The sequence below is a fragment of the Mus musculus genome, chromosome 4 (genome assembly GCF_000001635.26).
Source record: "Mus musculus strain C57BL/6J chromosome 4, GRCm38.p6 C57BL/6J".
NCBI classification, from domain to species: Eukaryota; Metazoa; Chordata; class Mammalia; order Rodentia; family Muridae; genus Mus; species Mus musculus.
In genome coordinates this window covers 52,935,228-52,959,762 of record NC_000070.6, presented here as the reverse complement: position 1 = coordinate 52,959,762, position 24,535 = coordinate 52,935,228, and the positions used below count along the sequence as shown (strand labels likewise).

Sequence of the window (24,535 nt, the reverse complement as noted above, 5' to 3'; positions counted from 1 at the left end):
GGGGGGTGCAGGTTTGTTGGGGGCATAACCTGCAGATGCTGGTCTTGTTCAGGGTGTAATCTGGAGATGCTGGTCTTGTTGGGGGGATTAGCCTAGAGACTGGAGCTAGGCTCTCTTTTGTTGGGAGGCAATTTGAAAACTAATGCTAGGAACCAGCTTGCTAATTTATCTGAATTTAAACTTAGGTCAGGTTCTCTAAAATGAAGTCTGAACTTAAAAGATTTGGCCTCTCACTATAACAGACAGTATATGTTCTCACATGAAGTCAACAGTTGAGCTGAGACTTGCTTTTCAAGTTTGATTTGCTAAAGCAAACAGTACCACCTTTCATTTACACACTGCTTTCTTATTTTGCATCTCTTGCTCAATGATAATTAAAATTATTGTCCACTGACAAAAATGAGCTCTTCTCTCCAGTTGTATCTCCTAGTTTTTAATGATGGAGCTACTGATGTTCTTGTCTCCAAGCTGGAAGAATGCTATATCACATGTATATTAAAGAATTGAAAAGGAGGGGGGGGGCAAAATGATGTAATTATATTACAATCTCAAAAAAAAAAAAAAAGAATTCTTTCAAGAGTTTATACTCACTTCGACAGCTTGTCACAACAAATGTTGTAATAATGACTTCAAGTCAGAATTGGCTTTCCTGTCTAAAAGCAAAGCCTGGTTTACCAGGGCATAAGAATGTTTGGATTATCTGACACTTCTGATGGGCTAGTGTTTGTGTGACTGCTGTCCTCTGGAGCCCAGCCAGAGGAGTCCCATTGTCAGCAAACTGCCGTTTCTGTGCTTTACATGTTAGGCTTCAGCAAAATAGAGCCATTGCTCACACAGTCAGTGTTTGCTGAGATCAGCAGAATCCCTAAGAATGGGAAGATGGAGTGTGCTTATGGTTCTTGGCACTCAGATGCTGTGCAGCCACTGGCATTGTGACAGTAGGTGGCACTCTAAGTCTGGATTTCTGCGTAGACTTCCAGAAGGCATAGTAGGCAAGCTGGCAGGTGGCGGCATCTTTGGTGAAGCTGGGTGAGTATAACGGTCAATGTCTGTAAGAAGGCCTTGTTGAACTCACATCACCATCAGTTGGGCTGTTGGGATCATTCCAGTTTGGAGGCAAACATTTCTTCTGGGACTTCTAGGAAACACCTAACAAAAACTGAAGGACATTTTAGAAGAGGCAGAACACAGGCATGCATGAACAGGGTTGGATATTGGTGCATATGGTTGTATTGTTTGAAGGGGTAAAGAGACCAGAAGGATGCCGTGGGCTGCAGCATGCCACGATTAAATATCAAAGTAAATGTGAGTTCTAGTTAATACATTAAGAAAAAAGTATCATTTTGAACAGCAATAGATTTCCACTGTAGGTCTCCATCAGAAATAGTCAGCGTTCATTTCCACGCCTCTATTGCTGACACTTCCTCTTCCTAGAGAGTAATTTTGGAGAAAATGTGCTGTTTTGTGAGTTATATACCTAAATTGTATTAGGAATTTTGTTTTAATTATCTCTAGGGCATTAATCTACAATTACTAAATGTTTCTAAATTGTATTCAATTTACATTGTAAACTTAATATCGCTTAGGAGATTATATCAATCTCAAAGTGCTTCAAACACTTTAAGATCATTTGGTGATCCATTGGCTGGTCTTTTAAAAGATTCACTTATAAGAAATTGATAAAGTTAAAAAAACCTGGAAGTTATATTTATTTTGTCATTGATAATTGTTTTTCTCTGGCAGCAATGACAGCTACTTGATTTTTATGAGAACTAAGTAGAATATTTCTTTTACTTATCTTAATGAAATTATGGAGATGGAATCTGTGAAATAACCAGTATTTTAAGAAAGTTGGATATCTGTTTCTAGTGTTTTAAAACCAAAACACCCTGTATTCAGTGCAAATCATTTGCAACAAATGATTGTTGCAAATTGCTACATTTAAGAAATTTGAGTGACTTATCCTGTCTTCTCATGGATAGTTCAGAGTATTCATTGAGAATAACCAGCAACCTCAGGGCAAAGGGAACTTAGCTGCCATCTGGGCAAGGGAGGCTGCTGTGTATTTTCATATTCATGTAAATGTCCAGTTGCTGACGCTTTGTGACTCACAACTTTGTGGTTTGCTTGTAACTGGGGCAATAGTTTCTCTCATTCATTATATATGTCAGGCAGGACAGTAGAGTGGCCCAGAGACACTTGCTAAATTGTACTAAAAAGACAAAAAAATTTCTTAGCTAAAATATTCCTTTTCCCTTTTATAAATGCTACAAGTGATGCCGTTGATATTTTTATGATACTGAATTTGTGCTCATTCTCTAAAAATGTATCTTTTCTATTCATTCTTTATAAAAGTCTTTTGAAACCATGGTTAAGTCCCCATTGTTGTAGGATTTATGTATACTACTTTCTATTTTAGCAACTGAAGAATGGTGATATTTGTCAAGAATAGCTTATTAGTTTAGGAGAAAAATTAGGCTATGATATATATGATGCTTGAAATGATTAAATACCTATTCACTGATATTATTTTACATACTTCCTGCTTGTTCTATGTTGTTTGCTTGAAATATTATAACAACAGTGTGTTAAAATAATTTCAGATTCATAATGCAAATGAGATACATAATTCTAACCCAGTAGCATCTATTCTTAATCAACTCTCCAACAAGGGCATATATTTTACAGGTAAAGTAGCCTTCATGAGATCAGAAAATCTAGCTAATCTTAACTTAGAGGACTGGAACATATTCTTGTTATTTATGTATCCAATTATAGACCTTTTTTTTCCATAAGGGAAGCCACTTTAGAATTCAGACATTCTTACAGACACTGCCACACATGTGTGTGACAACCACTGAAGAATTCGTGCTACAGAAAGAAAATGTTAACAGTGTTTTAGCTACTTTCTTCCTTGCTGTAACCAATTACCTTTCACAAACAATGAGCTCATTTGGCTCATAGTGTGAAGGTTCAGTCCATCCTGGGGGTGGGGTGGGGAGCGGTGACAAGGGACTGAGGCAGCCTCTCATGCTGTGCAGTCTGGAAGCAGGAAGACAAATACTCATGCTTAGCTCACATTTTGTTTTTCTTTAGTCCAATACACTAGTTCATTTGAAGGTGAGAATTACTGAGTAAGGTAACCCAGGCCCCAAAGGACATGATGGTATATACTCACTTATAAGTGGTTATTGGCCATAAAACCCAGGATACCCATGCTATACTCCACAGACCCAAAAAAGGTAAACAAGAAGACAAGAAAGGATGCTTGAATCTCACTTATAAGGGGGAATAAAATAGTCATAGGAGGCAGAGGGAGGGAGGGGACTTGTTGAGAGAGGGGGATGGTGAGGGGAATGGGGGTTCAGGATCAGGTATGGGGAGGGACAGGAGAGATGCTGAGATGGCCATGAGAATGAATGGAAATCTGCAACTGACAAGGGTGGTGATATGCAGGACATCTCAAGGACAAGACAGAGACCTGGGGTAAGGGAGGCTCCCAAGAATCAATGAGGGTGATTATAGCTGTGACTCACAGCATTGGGGATATGGCCTTACATGATTGCTGCATCCTGCTTCCTCCAAGCATGGCAGAAAAAGCCTCTTCTCCTTATTTGCATCTCCCTTTTCCCTCCTGGGACCAGGAAGTCCCACCTATACCTTTCATCCAGCAACTGGCCCCCAGCCTCCTTTATTGACAAACCAAGAACCAATTGGGGAATGGGATTTTAACATCAGGACCTCCCTCTACACACACACACACACACACACACACACACACACACACACACACACACACACACACACAAGTCATATTAGCAAGAACAAAACTAATAAATATTAATAGCAGAGCAAATTCTATGACACTCTAGATTTCACAAGACAATATTATCCTCACAAAAAAGTAAACCTTATTTAAAAGAAGTGACCCTGAGTGACGGCAGGCATTTTGCCTGGTTCCCAGATACTAGGCTCCTGACTCGAGGCTGCAGCCCTCCATAGATTTGTGGCCATCAGTCACATAAGGGAAATGCCCCAAGCCCCTCCAGAGATAAAGGATGTGACTTGTGGTAATGTAGCCTCAAGACAGATCTCCATTTTAATGAGGTATGTAGAGGCCTGGAGCCAATAAACTCCTCTTCCCAGACATCCTCCCTGCAAAAGTTATTTAACCTCAGGCCTGCCCCTGAGAAGTGGGGTACAGTTTTACTCATCACCACTTTCCGCCACGTCAATAAATGTCTTGAAACCATGGACTGTCTCTTTTCATCAGGATCTGCCATGGGGAGCATGACTGCCTAATCTCCTGCAGAAGACCTCTCTGTGCCCCCAGCCACAGCGACCATCAAGCCCAAGCCAAGCTAGCCTCCGACTAGTCAAGGACTTTCCTGTGGGACCCAGTCAGAGTCCCCCTCTTTTCCCTTTGGCCTGGGCTAGATCCAGCTGTGGGTCCCCGACCCTGTTCTCAGCTCTTCTGTGGCTCCCAGTGGCACCTGGGTGCCCAAGAGCTTGAGAACCATTTGGTCCCAGACTCCCTACAGGCTTGGGGATCCCTGGGCCAGCTCCAGCTGTCCCCAGGATCTCAGACTGTCCTTCCCTACCCGCAGAGTGGTGCCTCCAGTGCAGGCATGGGGTAAGTGGAGTCAAAACTTCCTGAGTTCTGCCTCCACACGTGGCCTGAGCCCTGTGGCAGAGCGGATGTGGGACCCACTAACCCTACATATTTCCACTATGTTAATCCTGCAGATCATGAGCATGGGCCATCTTTCCATCTTTTGATATGGTCCTCACTTTTTCTCTTCAGCAACTTGTAGTTCTTGTAATATAGGTCTTTCACTTGCTTGGTTAGAGTTACACCAAGATATTTTATGCTATTTGTGGTTATTGTAAAGGGTAGAATTTCCCTAATTTCTCTCTCAACCTGTTTGTCATTTGTATAGAGGAGGGCTATTTGTTTCTTTGAGTTAATTTTGTATCCAGCCACCTTGCTGAAGGTGTTTATCAGCTGTAGGAGTTCTCTGGTAGATTGTTTGGGGTCACTTATGTATACTACCACATCATCTGCAAATAGGAATACGTTGACTTCTTCCTTTTCAATTTGTATCCCCATGATTTCCATTAGATTTCTTATTGATCTGGATATAGCTTCAGGTACTATACTGAATAGCATGGGCATCCTTGTCTTGTCCCTGGTTTTAGTGGAATTGCTTTAAATTTCTCTCCAGTTAGTTTGGTGTTGGCTATTGGCTTGCTGTATATTGCTTTGATTATGTTTAGCTATGTGCCTTGTATCTCTCATCTATCATGCTTTTAACATGAAAGGGTGCTGTATTTTGTCAAAGACTTTTTCAGCATCTAATGAGATGATCATGTGTTCTTTTTTTTCAGTTTGTTTATATGGTGCATTATGTAGATGAATGTTTGTATATTGAACCATCTCTGCATCCCTGGGATGAAACCTACCTGATCATGGTGTTTTTTATGTTTTCTTGGATTCTCTTTCTGAGTATTTTATTGAGTATTTTGGCATCGATGTTTATAAGAAACATCAGTCTGAAACTCTCTCTCTCTCTCTCTCTCTCTCTCTCTCTCTCTCTCTCTCTCTCTTGGTTGAGTCTTTGTGTGGTTTAGGTATCAAGGTGACTATGACTTCATAGAGTTCAGCAGTGTTTCTTCTGTTTCTATTTTAAAGAATGGTTTAAGCAGTATTGGTATTAGCTCTTTGAAGTATGGTAGAGTTCTGCACTAAAACCATCTGGCTGTGAGCTTTTTTTCGGTTGGGAGACTTTTGATGACTGCTTCTATTTCCTATTTCATAGGGTTGCTTAAGTAGTTCTCCTAATCTTGATTTAACTTTGGTAAGTGGTATCTGTGTATAAAATCATCCATTTTATTAACATTTTCCAATTTTGTGGAGTACAGGCTTTTGAAGCAAGACCTAATGATTCTTCAAATTTCCTCAGTGGCTGTTGTTATATATTCCTTTTCATTTTTGACTTTGTCCCTCTGTGTTTTTGTTAGTTTGGCTTAGGGTTTGCCTATCTTGTTGATTTTCTCAAAGAATCAGCTCTTGGTTTCTTGATTCTTTGTGATGTTTTTCTTTGTTTCTAACTGCTTGATTTCCACCCTGATTTTTATTAACTCCTGCCTTCTACTCTTCTTCCCTGTACTTGCTTCTTCTCCCCCTCCCCCCAGCTTCCAGGTGTACTTTTAAATTGTATGAGAACATTTTAATTTCTTTATGGAGGCACTTAGTGCTATGAACTTCCCTCTTAGCACTGGTTTCATTGTATCCCATAAATTTGGTTATGTTTTGCCTTCATTTTCATTGAATTTCTTTAATTTCTTTCTTACTTCTTTCCTTACTCAGGGATAATTGAGTAGAGAGCTGTTCAATTTCCACAAGTGTGGAAGGTTTCCAGTGTTTCTGTTGTTATTGAAGTTTGGTTTTAATCCATGGTGGTCTGATAAGATGTTATTTCAATTTCTTTTATCTGTTGAAGTTTGCCTTGTAACAAACTATATGGTCAGTTTTGGAGAAGGATACATGAGGTGCTGAAAAGAAGGTATATTGTGTGTGTTTTGGCGAAATATTCAATAGATGTCTGTTCCATCCATTTGATTCATAATGTCTGTTAGTTTCATTATTTCTCTGTTCTGTTTTTGTCTAGATGACCTTTCAGTTGGTGAGAGTAGGGTGTTGAAGTCTCCCACTATTAACATGTGGAGTTTGACGTGTGATTTGAGCTTTAGCAATGTTTCTTTTTTTAAATGTGGGTGCCCCTGTATTTGGGGCTCAGATGTTCAGAATTGAAATATCATTTTGGTAGTTATTTTCCTTTGATGAGTATGAATTGTCCTTCCCTGTCTATTTTGATTAATTTTGGTTAAAATTCTATTTTATTAGATATTAAAATGACTAATCCATTTGCTTCTTGGGTCTGTTGATAGTTGTCTTCCTTGGATTGGAGGTTTCCTTCTAATATTTTCTGTAGGGCTGGATTTGTGGATAAATGTAGTTTAAGTTTGGATATGTCTCAAAATATCTTGTTTTCTCCACCTAAGGTGATTGAGAGTATTGCCGAATATGGCAGTCTAGGTTGATATTTGTGGATTTTTGGAGGTTGCAAGATATATATCAACACCCTTCTAGCTTTTAGAGTCCCGGTTGAGAAGTCAGGTGTAATTCTGATAGGTCTCTCTTTTCTATGTTATCTGGCCTTTTTCCCTTGTGGGTTTTAATATTTTTTCTTTCTTCAATAGATTTTGTGTCTTGATTATTATGTGGCAGGAGAATTTCGTTTTCTGGTCCAGTTTGATTGGTATTCTATAGGTTTCTTGCTGTATATAGACATCTCTTTCTTTAGGTTGAAGAAGTTTTCTTTTATGATTTTGTTGAAAATACTTTCTGGGTCTTGGAGCTGGGACTCTCTGTCTTCTTCTATTCTTATTTTTCTTAGGTTAGTACAACAATGGCTACCTATCAAGGAAAGTTTCAAAGAAACTTTGAAACTGGAAAGAATCCAGAAGTTGTTCAGTAAGTCCATGAGGCCAGAGGTCTCAGCTGGTCTTCAGTATACCCTAGAATCCTAAGAAGTTGGCTCTAATGCTTGTGACAGAATGGATTGTCCAGTGAAAGCGATAATAGTCAGGCAGAGAGCAAGCTTCCTTCTTTCATTTCTTTTATCTAGGCTGCCATCCGAAGGTGTGGTCCACTGAATTTTAAATAGGTGGCAATGTTCCTTGAGGGGCATCTTTTTCTTTTAGAATATCAAACTTAAATATGATAACTGCTGGTATTTTCTTAATTGATGTTACATTACATGATAAGGAAATTGAAGAAAGAAAACACAAATACTTGCACAATCACATTCTTAATAAAATATGGCAGAAACACTTATGCCAATTATAATCTTTGTCTCTGCAACTGGACATGTGGTCTTAGCTGGTGTTTGTAACTACCTTACACTACTACCCATCCTGGAGGAGTGGAATATTGTTTCACTCCTGATGGGTCTGTGCCCTTTGTCATCCTGCCTTGATTAGACTGCTGAAGTTTTTCAGTGACTTTAAACAAAGGGCATGGTAGCACATAGATGCCCTAAAGAATCTCCTGCACATAGTCTCTCTCTCTCTCTCTTTAACCTCCATTGTAGAGAAGCAATCCAAATTCCCCTTGGTAATCTGGGTCAACATCCTTCCTAAAACTGTTGTGTGTTTCTTAACCTGTTGGCTTAAGGGCATCAGAAGCCCAAAGTGGCCAAAGAGAAGTCTGATCTTTCGGTTCAATTGAGTGTTTGCTGTGCTCCTGGCAGGAGTGTTCTCCACTTTGGTTCACTTCCAGACCAGCAGAATTTAAGGTTGTGGGAAGAGGAAGCAAAACATTCCCTATTCCCTATTCCACCTCCTGATTCCTGGACCTGTGGATACAGGCTTTTGGAGAAATTGTACTACATATTGGACACTGATCTAAAGCATATCTATGTCCTTCTGAAGAGCCCTGTTCCAAACCTCCAGGCTTCCATCACCTAATTATCACTGTAACTGTCTCCAAAAGACCATTCCATCCTCCTATCAGACCAGCTGCTTCAGGATTGTGGAACTATGATAAAGCCAGTGGGTTCCATGATTGTGGACCCACTGTTATACTTCTTTGGCTGTAGAGTGATTTCCTTTGTCAGAAGCAATACTGTGTAGAAAACCATAACGGTAGGTAAGCCATTCTGCAAGTCCATGGATGGTGATTTGGGCAGAAGCATTCTGTGCAAGAAAATGAAATCCATAACCAGAAAAAGTATCTACTATAGTAAGTATTGTCCTTTCTATGGAGGAAGTGGTCCAACGTAGTCAACTTACCACTAAGACACTGGCTGGCTATCTCAGGGAAAATGGTGCCATATCTGGTGCTCAGTGTTGGTCTCTGCAGACCAGGCACTCAGTAGCAGCTATATCCAGATCAGTCTTGGTGAATGGCATTCCATGTTGTCTAGCCCATACATAACTCCCATCTTAATCACCACCCCCTCCTTTTTCCCCCACTTTGTTGGCAAATTGGAAATCCTATTCCAGATACTTAAAAAGTTATCCTTATACTTCTGTTGCTCTAGAACTAAGTTTGTAACCAAAATTATATTAATTAGAGTTCTCTAGAGGATCAGAATTAATAGAATGAATATGTATTACATATTATCATATATGTGTTACTAATACATATTAATAATATATTATATATTTGGGATCTATAGGAAAAGTTTACCATTGTGGTCAAACTAGTCTAACAATGGCTGTCTATTAGTGCAAAGTCCAAGATCTGAGTAGTTCAGTGCATGAGATCAGATGTTTCAGTTGGTGTTCACCACACACTGAAATCTAGAAGTAAGTTTTAACGCCAGTGAAGAAATCAGTCTTCCCATCTTAAAAGATCTGGATTAAACGTATAGTTTCCCACCTCAAAAGACACAGATTAAAAGTAGATCTTCCCACTTCAAATCCTCATACGAGTTCTGAACTACTTGGGTTTAGTTTATTCCAGATGTAGTCAAGTTGATGACCAAGCATATCCATGACGGTCAGAGTGCAGCATAGACACAACATTACATAATCATAGAGAGGGGAGAAATAGAGCTTTAGGTGTCTGACCTACTATGTCATAGCAAGAAAAGAAATGGAAAAAGGAAGTTATTTCCTCCAGCGCTATATTCTTTTTAGTTTCTAATTGGCAACATTCTTCTTCATAGAATGAAGCTTTGTGGAGACAACCCAGCTGAGGAGAAATTGGATCTAACTTGTTTCAATAAGTGAGCATGGTATCTTTGGATGAAAACTTGTTACTGTCAAATTGACCAGAAAATTATTTGATTTCTTTGAGAAAACAACAATAATAGGTTTGCTGTGCAACAAATTACCCATTGTTCCCCCAGATATGTGAATTTCCTGAAAGATATGAGCTTTCTAATCATGCATTTATTCAGTCACCTATTGCTTATTCAACTTTACAGCCAATAAATACTTCTTGAAGTCTTACTTTGCCTCAGGAATACTGTTAATTATTTATGATGTATTAAAAACAAAGTGGAAAAATCCCCATAACCACTAATCAGCACAAGGATTATGAAATATAGGACTGGGCATGGTAGCTAAAGTCAAGACTGTAATTCTAGCTGTTAGGAGGCTGAGGAGAGAGAATTGCTATTGAGTTTTAGAGTTGGGCTGTATGTCAAGGCCATATGGAGGGAGGAAGGAGGAAGGAAGGAAGGAAGGAAGGAAGGAAGGAAGGAAGGAAGGAAGGAACGAAGGAAGGAAGGGAGGGAGGGAGGAGGAAAGGAAGGGAGGAAGGAAGGGAGGAAGGGAGGAAGGGGAGGAAGGAAGGAAGGGAGGGAGGGAGGGAGGGAGGAAAAGATGACAAAAAAGAAAAACTTAAATGTGGTGCTAGCTAGTCTTCTGTCAACTTGACACACAAACCAGAGTTATCTAGAAAGAGCAAACCTTAACTTAAAAAATGCCTCCATAGGTCTGTATTGGTGAAGGAGTAACCCCCTTTCTGGCAAAGTGCCCAGGTTGATCATTCATCCATTACCATGGACTCTTTAGCCACCAACATTTACCTTGCTCCTTCTTTTAGGCTTCAAAACATCGAGTGTCTACCCAGCTCCTTCTGGATTTTATTCCCTTTTTTGATTGTTGTAAATTCCTGACCCTTTTCTGACCCATTGGTTTCAAGGTTTCCTTTAATTGATTGAAGCAATTGAGGATGCGAGTGAGAACATCGTTCAGGTTTAGGATCTACATGGATCCTTGCCTTTGTTAGGAAAGTCAATGTAGTAGCCTTGATATTGTGAATGTGATCTTATAGAAACTCGGAATTCTATTAAATTCTTCTCAAGAATTTTGGTATTTTCAGTTCTGGAGAATCAGGTTGGCCTAAGCCTAAAAACTTGATATTTGTGCTAGTAGTAGTTATCTCAGCTCTGTTCAATATGTATATAATGTTTATCTAACTTGTATATAACATGATACAGGAGTCAACTTTTTAAAAATAAATTATGTCTTTTTAAAGATTTATTTATTTAGGTTATGTATATGAATACACTGTAGCTGTCTACAGACACACCAGAAGAAGGTATCAAATCTCCTTACAGATGGTTGGGAGCCACCATATGGTTGCTGGGAATTGAACTCAGGACTTCTGGAAGAGCAGTCAGTGCTCTTAACCCCTGAGCCATTTCTCTAGCCCATGAGTCAACTTTTACATTCATGGTATAGGTGCCAACCAGAGAAAGAAAGTCAAAGTTTTAAGCAGAATTTAATACTTTCTCATTAGGCTTTCCTTTGACTGGAATTCCTCCCTTACCCAACAGTGGCTTTTTACTCAGGATTCTGCTAGATTGTCCAGAAAGGCTTCCAGTTCACTCTAAGCTTTTATTACCCCATGCCATACGTAATTCAACCAGTAACCATGGAAATGAAATTCATGCAAAACGCTTATTTCTTCCAAGTGATTTTTTTCTTTCCCTGCCTTCATTCCCCATTCTCCCATCATCTCTACCTTTTTTCCTCTTCCTCTACTTCTCCCCATCCCTTTCCCTCCTTCCCCCTTCCTCATCTTCCTTTCCTCCTTCTTCTTTTGACACAGAGTCTCTTATTTTATATAGCCTTGAACTTCTGCACCTCCTCCTGCTGCCTTCCCAAGTTCTGGGATTTCAGGAGTGCACCACCATGTCAAACACTCAAGTGAATTGAGTCTTTAAATAGCTTTCCTTTTGCATGAAGCTCATGGTTGTTATCTCTGAGATGTGTTGAGTCCGATCTGAATTCACCCAGAGGTGGCCTCTTCCTATGTGTGTCTGGGCTTCCTCCTTTTCCCAGGATGGCCTCAGTCCTTACACAGAAGCCTGAGCAAACTTACATGGTTTCTTAATATGCCCAAACAAAAACAAGTTTGTGCTGAAAACCAAGACCAAGTCAGTAATTGAATGGAGTGGCCATTCAGGGCCACATAGTGAGACCTATCTCTAAAACAAAACAAAATAAAGCAAAAGAAAATGAAGAGAAGAGAAGCAAAACAAAAGGAAAACCAAAACCAAAATCAAAAACACCCTCCGCAAACAAAAAATAAACTTTGTCAATAATTGGAATGGAGCATGCTTTATGGTGATTAAGGGGTGAGGGTTGAACATCTCATATGGGTTAAATGATATAAATTAATTTCATAGTTGTTTTTGAATATTTTTTAATCCCATGAAAGGTTGGATGAAGCATTTTGTGAAAACAGATAGTTCACAGGAGAGTCTCTTTACATTTTGTTTTTCTCTTTGTACAGTTTAGCTCTTTAGTCTTCCTTTTCTCTTGGTCTGTCTCTTCCCTGACCAGGTGAAGTGAAGGATGCCTTTCAGAGTTTCTTTCTCTCAGCCATTCTCAGATTACTTTCTGCTATGTTTCCTCTGCTCTGTAGTTTTTTGGACCACCCAGAACCTATGATTAACTTATTTCCCAGAATCCTAAATGCAAATGAAGATTAGAGAGGAGATAAAACTGGCATAGTTGGCTTTCCATATTTGTAGTTTCCAGTCACGTATTTAAGCAACTGTGGGTTCTAAGTATGTGAAAACAAACAAACAAACAAACACCCAAAACAAACAAACAAACAAACAAAAACCCCAAACCATCTATACTGTACACATATAGGCATTCTTGTCTATTTGTATAACAAACACTATAATAGCCATTTGCATACCATTTGCATTGTATTAAGTACTATACCCAATCTAGAGGTGATTAAAATTCATCAGAGAGGGGGCAGGCCACACTATTCAGAAGAACAGGTGAGTGATCTGTCTGCCAGCTGAACTGCATCACTTCCTAAGACTCTGTTACCAAAGACACATTATACCCCTCACTAACTCCCAACTCAATTTCAGCCCACCCTACACTGGGGTCCTGACCCCAATTCCAGCAGACTTCTGCTTTCCACAGATCCAGAGAGATTAAGTAACAAGAAAGGCTCAAGAGGGCATGCAAGGATCTCCCTGGGAAGTGGAACTAGGAGAGATTTTGCAGATAGACTGGGAATGGGTGAGGTTGGGAACAGGAAAAATCAGGTTGGGGGAGAGGGAGAAAATACTGGGAGAAATGGCCGAATTTGACAGGAATATCAGGGGCAGGAGGAAATGTCGTGCAAGGGAAACTCCACGGAATCTAAGAGTGACCCTAGCAAAGACTCCTAGTAATGGGGAATATGAAGCCTGAACGGGCCATCTTCTGTAACCAGGTAAGTCCTCAGTGGAGAGATTGGAACACTAACCCAGCCTCAAAACCTTTGACCTACAGCTTGTTTTGCCTGCAGAGTGTGTTGGAAAAGAAGCCTCGTGGAACTACCATCAAAGATACCAAAGAGACTTCATACAGCCACTGGTGGGAGCAGATGCAGAATACTACAGCCAAACATTAGGCAAAGCTTAGGGAGTCCTGCTGAGGAGCAGGGAGAAGGCTTAGAGGAAGAGAGGAGTCAAGGACACACCATGAGAACATAGCTTGTAGAATTAACTGACCTCTATTCATAGAAACTTGTGAGGTCAGCGATCCTGTAGGGGTCTGACCTAGGTCCTCTGCATGTATACTAGGGTTGAATAGCTTGGTGTTCTTGTACAAGTCCTAATAGTGGGAGCAGGAGCTGTCCCTGACTCTTTTGCCTACCTGTGGGTCCCCTTTCCCCTATGGGGTTGCTTTGTCCAGCCTTGCTGTGATAATATTGTACCTGGCCTTACTGTAGCTTGTTACGCTGTTTGTGGTGGACGTCCCTGGGAGGCTTTCTCTTTTCTGAGGGTAGGTGGGTTGGGGGATGAGGGATCGATATGAGGGAGGGGGAAAGGTTGGGGAGGAAACTGAGGTCATGATGTAATACATTAGAGAAGAATAAAGATAAAAAATTGCATACAAATTTTAACCCATGTAAAGAAGGGGTTGGATGACAAGGATGACAGAGGTTTCTTAAGCTTTTTCATACCTATGCCTTCACATGTGTACTGGCTGTTTTTTGTGTGTCAACTTGACACAGGCTGGAGTTATCACAGAGAAAGGAGCTTCAGTTGGGGAAATGCCTCCATGAGATCCAGCTGTGGGGTATTTTCTCAATTAGTGATCAAGGGGGAAAGGCCCATTGTGGGTGGGGCCATCTCTGGGCTCGAGGTCTTGGGTTCTATAAGAGAGCAAGCTGAGCAAGCCAGAGGAAGCAAGCCAGTAAGAAACATCCCTCCATGGCCTCTGTATCAGCTCCTGCTTCCTGACCTGCTTGAGTACCAGTCCTGACTTTCTTTGGTGATAACAGCAGTATGGAAGTGTCAGCCGAATAATCCCTTTCCTCCCCAACTTGCTTCTTGGTTATTTTGTTTGTGCAGGAATAGAAACCCTGACTAAGACAACGTGGAACACTGTGCAAGAAAAAAAAAAAACACACTAGAGAATGTGCTGTATGGATGTTTGCTAATCTTTGTAAATTACAAATATTGTTTTTATGTTAAAATAAAATTTATTAGAGGTTATGGGCAAGCGGTTACTACATCAGTTTTCACGATGACCTTGAATATTCCTTGATTGTCTGTGTAGAGGTGGGGTGGGTCCTGGAATCAGTCCCTGTGGATTCTGAGGGAGGCATATAGTTAAATACTGAATAATAAGTACCATTAAAGGCACTGGGGAGCACATGCATATTATCTTCTACATTCTCTGTAATTGATTACAGCTGGTTGAAAGTATAACCCATGCTTCCCCATTACCTCGTTCAGACACACGCCAAGGGGTCCTTGTGAGATGCTCTTATTCATAAGAATCAGAGAGCAGCCAAAGGAGACAACTTGATAGACAAGATAATCTTACCTCACTGATGCACAATATCTTTTAAGGTGTGCTAGCTGTTTGTCATTTAGCATGTTTTACAATCACTTTCCTTAATGCCCACAGTGATAATGCAAATGCTGCTTTCATTGATGTGCCCTCATTGCTCCCCAATCTTCAGGCTGCAGATGACAGGATCAAACATGGCCTGAGGACCCCAGAGAGAATCCAACCAGTCCTTTTCAAGTTATGGATTTGGAAACTACTTTCTTGTGTGAAGAGGATTGTCACATTCTTACATGGGCTTGGCAGGTGGGATTTTTTTTTTTAATCCTCAAGGGATGGACACCTACCATATAACACTGAGATTTTTGTTCATGCTAATGGGGATTTCCAGAGATTTGCTGATGGGCTTCAGTGTCACAGGCCTTCACTACAAATGTGAAAATGTCACCTGGAAGTGAGACTATTGTGGTGGGTGATTTTCTTCTCTGTTTAAATTTTAGGACAGGAGGAGATACAGAAGAGCAGGTCCTCTACTTTCTGTGAATGTCAGTCTTCCCTCTCTAGGTGACTTTGCAGGTAGGAGCATCATTTGCCTAAAGAAGGCATTTTGTTTACACTCAAGAGTCTGAGTTAGGCATGGAAGATCAGGGACCAAATGACTTCAGTTAGAAAAAAATTAAACATTTTTGAGCAACCTTCCTGCCTTACAGTGTAGAAGCCATAAGATAACATTTAAAAATAGCTGCATGTCTCTTTGGGATTCTACCTTGGCTGTTAAATATAAGTCTAGATAAATAAATTATCTGGTCAAATGGATGGTTTATGACCCCTTTTTATGGTTTTGGTATGGGATTTATCTGTATCAGTTATTTGCTAGCTGATGGCTCTACTTCTTAAGGTGACAGGCATCCGCATCAAATGTAGTTCTGATGGTACCAATTTTGGAAAGAACTCTTATCAAATTCATGTTTCATTAAACCATATAAGCTTATAGATAGCGGAGTAAAGGGCGGGCAGGCCAGAGCATACCATTCTTGGTATGGTTATAACTGGACCTTGACTGAACATAGAGCATGCTAATCCTACTCTTAGCCAGCCAGCAATCTCTGGTCAAGGCTGACAAGGAGCCTCAGTCATCTGGTTTTGGCAGGGAAGACATTCAGAAAGACAGGAATCAAGTAGGGTTTCTTTTCTTGTAATTCTATTTGGAACTGCTGTCAGAAAACAGTTATGTTATGCAGATGTTATAGTCAGACTTTTAGCTTTCCATGTCCTCCAGGTGATTTCTGCCAAACAACTTTACTTGCAACCTTTTTGTTATGGGATCCAATACTTTGGAATAAAGATAATATGTGTGGAGGCCATTATTTGTATATCCCTTTGAGAGAATAATTCCTTTAAAGGAAGTGATTCTGAATGTTTGATCCTTCAAAAGAGCACTGTGTCCAATACTGTTATGTTGGAAAGTTGTCCTGTATCCATGCTTTTCTTTCTAAGATAAAGGCTCATTGTTTGTCTTGGTAAGCAGAAGAAAAAGAATTGGACTAAGGATAGTCCATAACAAATGGTTTTCCTGTAGGACTTAGTGTTATGGATAATTTGCACATTACCCTTTGAAACAGTGTTGTTTTCCTTTTGTTTCCATTAATTTGTTTACTTATTCACTTTACAGCCTGGTCACAACCCTCCCTTTCCTCTCAGTCCACCTCAGCCCCTCCCCTTCACTTCTTCTCTGAGAAGGGGGAGGCTCCCTGGGTACCAACCCACCCTGAGACATCAAGTCACTGCAGGACTAGGCACATCCTCTGTCGGTAGGGTCAGAAAAGGCCTCCCAGTTAGGGGAACAGGATCAATAGGCAGGAAACAGACTCAGAGACAACCCTTGCTCTAGTTATTGGGGCCCCACATGAAGACCAAGCTGTATATCTGCTACATATGTATGGGGGACATAGGTGTAGTCCATGTAGAAACTGTATTTTTTAATATTTATCTGTTCCAATGATTTGTGGAAAATCATTACAGCATATCTCTTTAATGGATATTTTAATTTATACTATTTTTGAAGAATTTTAGTTTATACTGTGATATTTACGTTTTTATAATTAATCAAATAAGTAAAAGAAATCGTAGAAACAATATATCATTTTATTTATAAAACCAAAACTGAAACCAGAAGAACTTCTGCAAAAAAAGTATTCAAAAATTAACCACAGCATCTTTCCTGAAATTTCTAAATTTTTTATATAAATATAAATTTATATCGATAAAACAAAAATAATTCAAAGAAGAAAAACATGAGGCAGATTCATGAATAAGAAATAATTACTCAGCAAAACCAACTCAGTCTGCTTATTTGCTTGGTGTGTGTGTGTGTGTGTGTGTGTGTGTGTGTGTGTGTGTGAGTGTGTGTGTGTGAGTGTGTGTGTGTGAGTGTGTGTGTGTGTGTGTGTGTGTGTGTATGTGTAGCATCTTTATTCACTGAATCATTTCACTGGTTTAAAAACCTTATTTTAAATGGTTGTGCAACATAATTGAGTTTATAGCAATTACACATTGACATTTATTTGTAGTCCATATACATTAGGAATTTCCCACATCTTAGTTTATGAGAGATAGAAAAACTTACTTTAAAATAAAGCTTTTGAGGGGGCACATATGGATGAATAGCTTAGTTTTACATGATTAACCTCTATGTTTCAGCTTTAATGTGATAATTTGAGAACATAGTGATCAGACAATAATTACACGACTTTGAATTGCTCTGATGTGATGGCTCTAGAGAGTTTATTTAAGTAGTACTGGGTAGAATTTAGGTGGAAATAAGGAAAGAGAAATAATTGGCCAAGACTTCTGTTTTTAGACTCCAGCATCAAAAAACCCATTTTATTTATTTTAATTATGTGCATATGTGTTTGCCTACGTGCATGGGTATGCAGGTGTGTGTGGAGACCAGATGACGGCATCAGACCCCTGGAGCTGGGGTTGTGAGTCACTTGTCATGGGTGTTGGGAACAGAACTCTGAAAGAGCAGCAAGAGCTCTTAACCACTGAGCCATCTTTCCTGCCTCACAAGGTTTTTCCTCCAATAGTATTTCTAAAAAAGACTTTAACACTATAGTCTTTAGAAGCAAGTTTAGCTATGCGTTGTTTTGAATCGACATAGTGGCTGAGAATCAATTTTTTATGATCAAAGATGGTCAGTGGTCTTCACTGACAGTCAGGGAATCTCAGTTTTGATTTGTTTCCTCCTTAGAGCTATGGTTTTTCTCTGATTCTGCAAATCTTTGGTTAAGTATGTTTTCCTTGGTTTTGTCTGCAGCACCCAAGTTATCAAATTGCACTCATTATTTGGGTGAAACAGCTCAAGTAAGAGGGAACACTGTGTATAGCAGTGGTGACTGGGTGGTGGAAGTGTGTGAGTCCTGGACCACACAGACATGTAGATGACCCTGGAAGTGCAACTGGGTGAAGCTTTGACACTCACTACTCTCTGTGATGTACTTCTGATCAGATGAACTCTTCAGATATTCTAATTGTATGAAACAGAATGGATTATAAATTTTGTTATAAAAATTACAAGAAAGGCTAAATTGTTAGGTAACTTCTAGTTTCTACTGATAAATTAATATTTTCTAAATTTATTGGGTGCTTCAAAATACAACCAACATTTAAAATATCCTAGAGATCCCAAGTTGAATAGATAGTTTTTAGATTAATCATACAGTGGAATGAGTTTTTCTTCTGTTACTAATTTAACAATTATGAAGTGACCTAACATGTAAAAAAAAAAAAAAAACCTTTGCAATAATGTCAGGAAAGTCATGAAATATTATTGTTGCAAACAACTAAGAATTAGTACCACTTATTTTATTTTTTTTAAATTTTAGAGCATGAGGAGGGGAGTTGAGAGGGTAGTAGAGACAGAGATAGGCAGAGAGAGAGAGGCAGAGAGAGAGAGGCAGAGAGAGAGAGAGAGAGAGAGAGAGAGAGAGAGGAGAGGAGAGGAGAGGAGAGGAGAGAAGAGAAGAGAAAAGAAAAGAAGAGAAAAGAAGAGCAAAGAAGAGAAAAGAAGAGAAGAGGAGTAGAGGTTGGCCATGAGCATGTTGAAGGGGCAGGAGGGAATGGGGAGAGAAGGGACAGAGAGGGAAGAGGGTAAGAGAACAAGAGAACAAGAGAGTAAGAGCTACTTAATTCTTTGTAGTTACTAATAAGATGGGATAGGCTAAGCAAAGACCTGGGTAATGTCATTAGAATATAGTTGAAATTGGTATCTTACAGTAGTGGGTAAGGTAAACTAAGTCTTGAAACCTTTTGATTGGTTGTTAAAGATATAGCTAACTGGTTTAGTCTAATTAAATCTTTAGGGTATTGTTCTTGAAGTTCCAAAACTTTTGTGCATCCTTACTCTGAAGCAATTTAAAATTATAGCTTAAAAAAAAAAAACCACACTATTCCCCAAGAGCAAGAACTATTTAAATTAATTTACTGAGTCTAAAGAAGATTCTTTGGAGACTTTCCTGGGCCTTACATCTAGCAGTGTGAAATGTGCTGTGTTCTCGAACTGAGCTGCCCAGTAGTAAAATAGAAAGTGTCTTGTTACATCAAAGCTTTCCCAGTAGTAACTACTTCTTTAGGAAGTATCAGACTCATGGGAAACTTTGTAGCATAGACTGGAAGTAGAAAATCATGGAAAGATAGTCTGCTACCTGTTGCAAGCTTGGAGGTAAGTTGGCCCTCCCTCAGAATCTGCCAATCATCATTAACAAGAGAGGGTGTCTTAATGAACTGAATTGAAATAAATTCTATGCTGTAAGGATGGGGCATTTCTTACTAGGGAAAGTGTGCATTAAATAAATAAATTAAAAAAAAACTTCAGGAGAACTTTCTTGAATGTAGAAAACTGAGAAAAATTTACCATCTAAAAATCCTGTTGTTTGAACATTGAACATTGAAATCAAATGGATATTTGGGGCTATAATTTCTAACTGGAATAGAAATTCCTTCAGTCAAAATACAGTTACCTGGTTCTTACTTGATTACAAGTATCTATGAATCTTAAAGTTCTCTCTCCTTTTGTTCCAATGAAATTGTTGCACATTTGGTATTGGATTTGTTCTCTTGATCCAATGTAAAGTAGGATGTTATATTAAAGGTCAATGTTTATAGTGATCACCTCACAACAATAATGCAGTTTTGTTTGGTTTGGATTCGAAACCGAGTGTCATGTCAACCAAGAATGGACAGCATTTTGCCTTGGTCCCTGGTTTGGATCACCTCCCTGAGAAAGCAGCTTAGGATGCCTCATTTTGTTCTTCAATACATCTTTGCACTTGGAGGTGTTGGATGAGGGGCAGGAGAAATGGAGAGGAGCACTGACTCATTAACAGGAAAAATTTTGACTTAGGCTTACGTGAGCGTTGGAGGAATGTTCTTAAATGGAGATATACTTCTGGACATATCCTAAGTTGAATTTTAGATGAATGGACTGAAGTAACTTCCATTAAAAATAATGCTCAGCCTGTGAGCTTTTTATTTGAAAATGGTGTGAAATTTTGTAATAATGGTATAACACTCTTCACTGTAAACTAAAGTGGCCTTTGGTAGACTATGTGTCTATCTCAACTCATAGATGTGATCTATTCATTAAGAGGGAACAAGACATCTGACTGATAGACTTTGAATATATTCGTATAGTAGGGAGATACAAGAAAATGTAAAATAATTCTAAAGAATTAAAAAGTTGACTGTAGATGAAGGAAGCCAAAATAATTCTTGCCACATCCTGTAAAGCATCCTGTGTATTACTTTATCTTCTCAAGAACCTGATAATAAGGTGTGAAAATTCCCTTGTTTTGATGAAGATATCAAAACTAAGGGAAGAAAATTATCCAAAGTTCACAGACCTCAGAAACTGCCAGGTTAATATTTGAATGCATGATCTTTTATGTAGACAAAATTGATTTGACGTTGTAACAAATTGAATGGTGGCAGTGGTTGGAAGAATGAGTCTCACAGTGAGATTACCTTTCAGATATCATGTGCTAGTGAATTGGGATTTTGGAGGCATTGCTTATACTAGAGCTCCCAAAGCATCTGGGATTCAGACAGAAAAGATTCAGGTACATTTAGTTTATAAAAGAGTCTCAAAGTAGAAAGGATGACGTCGATTGAGAGAAGGACAAAATGGAAAAAAGTTACCCTAATTATGGCTAGAAGCCATTAAAAGTAGTTAAAAGTTGGTTCCTAAATTTGTGTCAAGTTTTGTGAATATGGAGAAACACTCTGTTATGTGCCTTCCTGTATTGAGAAAATTGTTTCATACATTAGTCGGAGTACTGTCAATGGATTCTCTGTTCACGTACAAAAATATCACTTGAGTGTGTGTGTGTGTGTGTGTGTGTGTGTTAGTATGTGAGGGAGGCAGAAGAAGAAAAGGGCATGTCTCTAAGAGTAATTAAAAAAATGGCTTGTGAATTCCTGAGTAAGGATTCTGGAGGCAAGAGCCAGCACCCCTGATTTCTGGGTGATTGCAATGGATATTTTCTGATGATCACTCAGTGAGAAAGGTCATTAAACTTTCCTGTTGGTGAATGTCTTTGTAATTGCAGGCTTTCCTTTGGATTCCTTCAGAATAGACCCGGGTAGCTATCAATTAAAAGATGCTTGCATTAGAAAATGAGAAAATAAGCCATAGGCTAGAAGCAATATAGATAAATCATAAATATGACAAAAGACTCATCTATCTATCTATCTATCTATCTATCTATCTATCTATCTATCTATCTATCTACCTATCTATCTCTGTGTGTGTGAGTGTGTGTATGTGTGTGTGTGTGTATGAAGAACTATGAAAACTCAACAGCAAAAAAATTTTGAATAGGAAATAGGAAAAAGATACAAACTTTTTACAAAAAATATATATACACAGGGCAAAAAAGAATAAGGAAAGTTCTTATTGTGGATTTTACTATAAATAAATTCCTTCACGAGATGTCTCTATATACCCATTGAAATGAATCAGAAGCCACTGCTAGCAATACTGAGTGTTGATGGAAGTCAGAGAAACTGCGACTTTTACATGCTGTTGCTTGGAATGCACATACAACACAGCAACTCTGGAGAGCTGTCAATTTACTGCAAACTATACTATGTACTTTCTATGAAATTATTATCCCACTACAGGATCTTGACCCTAGAAACATGGGAGTTTAGGGTCACACAAATATCAAAGGTCTAATATTTATGGCAACTGTTCCCAAATGGAGATAATTCAAATGTTCTTCCAAGGATAGCTGAGGAGATAATTTTGGTATCTCCATGCAATAAAAAGCTACTCAGCATTTACAGCTTGAATAAATTTTAGAGGACTTTAGTAAATAAAAGAAGCCCAACATGATTTTATTTTATGAGATTCTAAAAAGCTGAAACTTTAGGGACAGAAAATATCTCCATGTTTAACAGGTTTTAGAAACAAGATGAAGAGGTTACTAAAAGATGGGGTACTTTAGAAGAGACAGGTTATGGACATATATATGACTTGGTCATGGTAATTACATGCATCTATATGTGCTTTAAATTTCTTAATTTGACATTAAAAGATTAGACTTCAATTTTCTACACAATGCTTAACTGTATGTATGTATTTAAAAATGAAAAGAATGGGGCTGGTGAGATGGCTCAGTGGGTAAGAGCACCCGACTGCTCTTCCAAAGGTCCGAAGTTCAAATCCCAGCAACCACATGGTGGCTCACAACCACCCGTAATGAGATCTGATGCCCTCTTCTGGTGCGTCTGAAGACAGCTACAGTGTACTTACATATAATAAATAAATAAATAAATAAATAAATAAATCTTTAAAAAAAAAAATGAAAAGAATGATTCTATCTTGTATTCTGAAGTGCTTCCCACTGAGACATTTACATTTTGACAGGAAGATTTCCTATTATTAGGCTTTCTTGAATTGAATCTGGTTTTTGAGTAAATATGCTCTTTGTGTGGTTATGTTCATTTCTGGCTTTGTCTCTGCAGAATCATATGCATCTTTTGATATTTTTGTACTCAGGGGCTATTGTTTAGTTCTTCTGTTGAACCCAATCTGCTTTTAAAAATAATAAAGCATATAACACATTCTGTATTGCCTCTATGTTCACACACACAAAAAAATCTCAATTAAGCATAAGCCTCAGGAAGCGAGGCTTGAGTTTGAGCCTAGGGTTTGACATATGCCACGTTAGCTCCATCATATTTAAAATGTTAATGTTGTGGTGTTTAGATGACAGTCTATTAAAAACCAGCCACAGAGTTCTTAGCTCAGAATTTATGATCAATATAACAATTTATCTCTTACGTTGCTTATTTTATTTCATTTTCTTTTCCCCCTTCTTTCCCCTCTCTCCTTTCTCATTTAGTTCTTTCCTTCTTTCATTGAATTTAGAGCACAAAGCTAAATTATATACATGCATTGATAAATTTAAACCTCCTATACTACAGAATATGCTACTTAAGTATTTTTTTTTAATTCTTACAGGTGAAATATAGACAATACCATGGAATGGGAAAATCGGACTTATTTGGAGGAATTTTTTCTGAAGGGGCTTTCTGGTTACCCAGGCCTTGAGCATCTCTTTTTTTGTGGTCATCTTAATGATGTATGCAGTCATCCTAGTGGGCAATGGCACCCTTATTATTCTCAGTATTTTCGACTCTCACCTGCACACGCCTATGTACTTCTTTCTGGGGAACCTGTCGTTCTTGGACATCTGCTTTACTACCTCCTCTATTCCCTTCACCCTGGTAAGCTTTCTCTCAGAAAGAAAAACGATTTCCTTCCTTGGCTGTGCAGTACAGATGTTTCTTGGCTTGGCCATGGGAACAACAGAGTGCGTGCTCCTGGGCATGATGGCCTTTGACCGCTATGTGGCCATCTGCAACCCTTTGAGATACCCTCTCATTATGAGCAAGAGTTCCTATGTGACCATGGCAACAGGGTCTTGGTTTTCAGGGGTTGCCAACTCTGCAGTACAAACTGCATTTGTGATGCGGCTGCCTTTCTGTGGAAATGTCATCAATCATTTTCTCTGTGAAATCCTGGCTGTCATGAAGATGGCTTGTACTGACATCTCAGGCAATGAATTCATCATGCTTGTGGCCACAACTTTGTTCACTCTGATGCCACTGGTCCTCATTGTCATCTCGTACTCATTAATCATCTCCAGCATCCTCAGCATTCGATCTGCTGAGGGGAGAAGCAAGGCCTTCTCTACCTGCTCAGCTCACTTTACTGTGGTGATAATCTTCTATGGGACCATTCTTTTCATGTACATGAAACCCAAGTCTAAAGACAAATTCGATGCAGATGACTTGGATGCTACAGACAAACTTATATCCATGTTCTATGGGGTGATGACTCCCTTGATGAATCCTTTAATCTACAGCCTCAGAAACAAAGATGTGAAAGAGGCCATAAAAAATCTGAAGGGAAGACTCTTAGGCAAATGATGGTCAGCATGTTAGACACGGTTGAAACTCAGATGGGAATTTTAATTACTTTCCTTTCTTCTTTGCCTTTTTATGCATTATGTTCACACTTTTATAATGAGATACAGTATTTTGAAATTATTGCATGTTTATAAAGAATGTTCAAGGTTCTACAAAGAATAAGGAAAAAGCTAAGGTAACATTGAGACATAGCCACTTCTTG

At 38.9% G+C, this 24,535-nt stretch overlaps 1 long non-coding RNA gene and 1 pseudogene across 1 annotated transcript; both read left to right on the top strand.

The window, feature by feature from the left end:
• Positions 1 to 989: 989 nt before the first annotated feature.
• On the top strand, positions 990 to 15,419 carry Gm33479. The gene is made up of 3 exons (XR_390566.1): positions 990 to 1,029; positions 15,011 to 15,141; positions 15,336 to 15,419. It is a non-coding gene; the product is annotated as a predicted gene, 33479 (long non-coding RNA).
• Positions 23,382 to 24,333, top strand: Olfr271-ps1 (olfactory receptor 271, pseudogene 1; annotated as a pseudogene).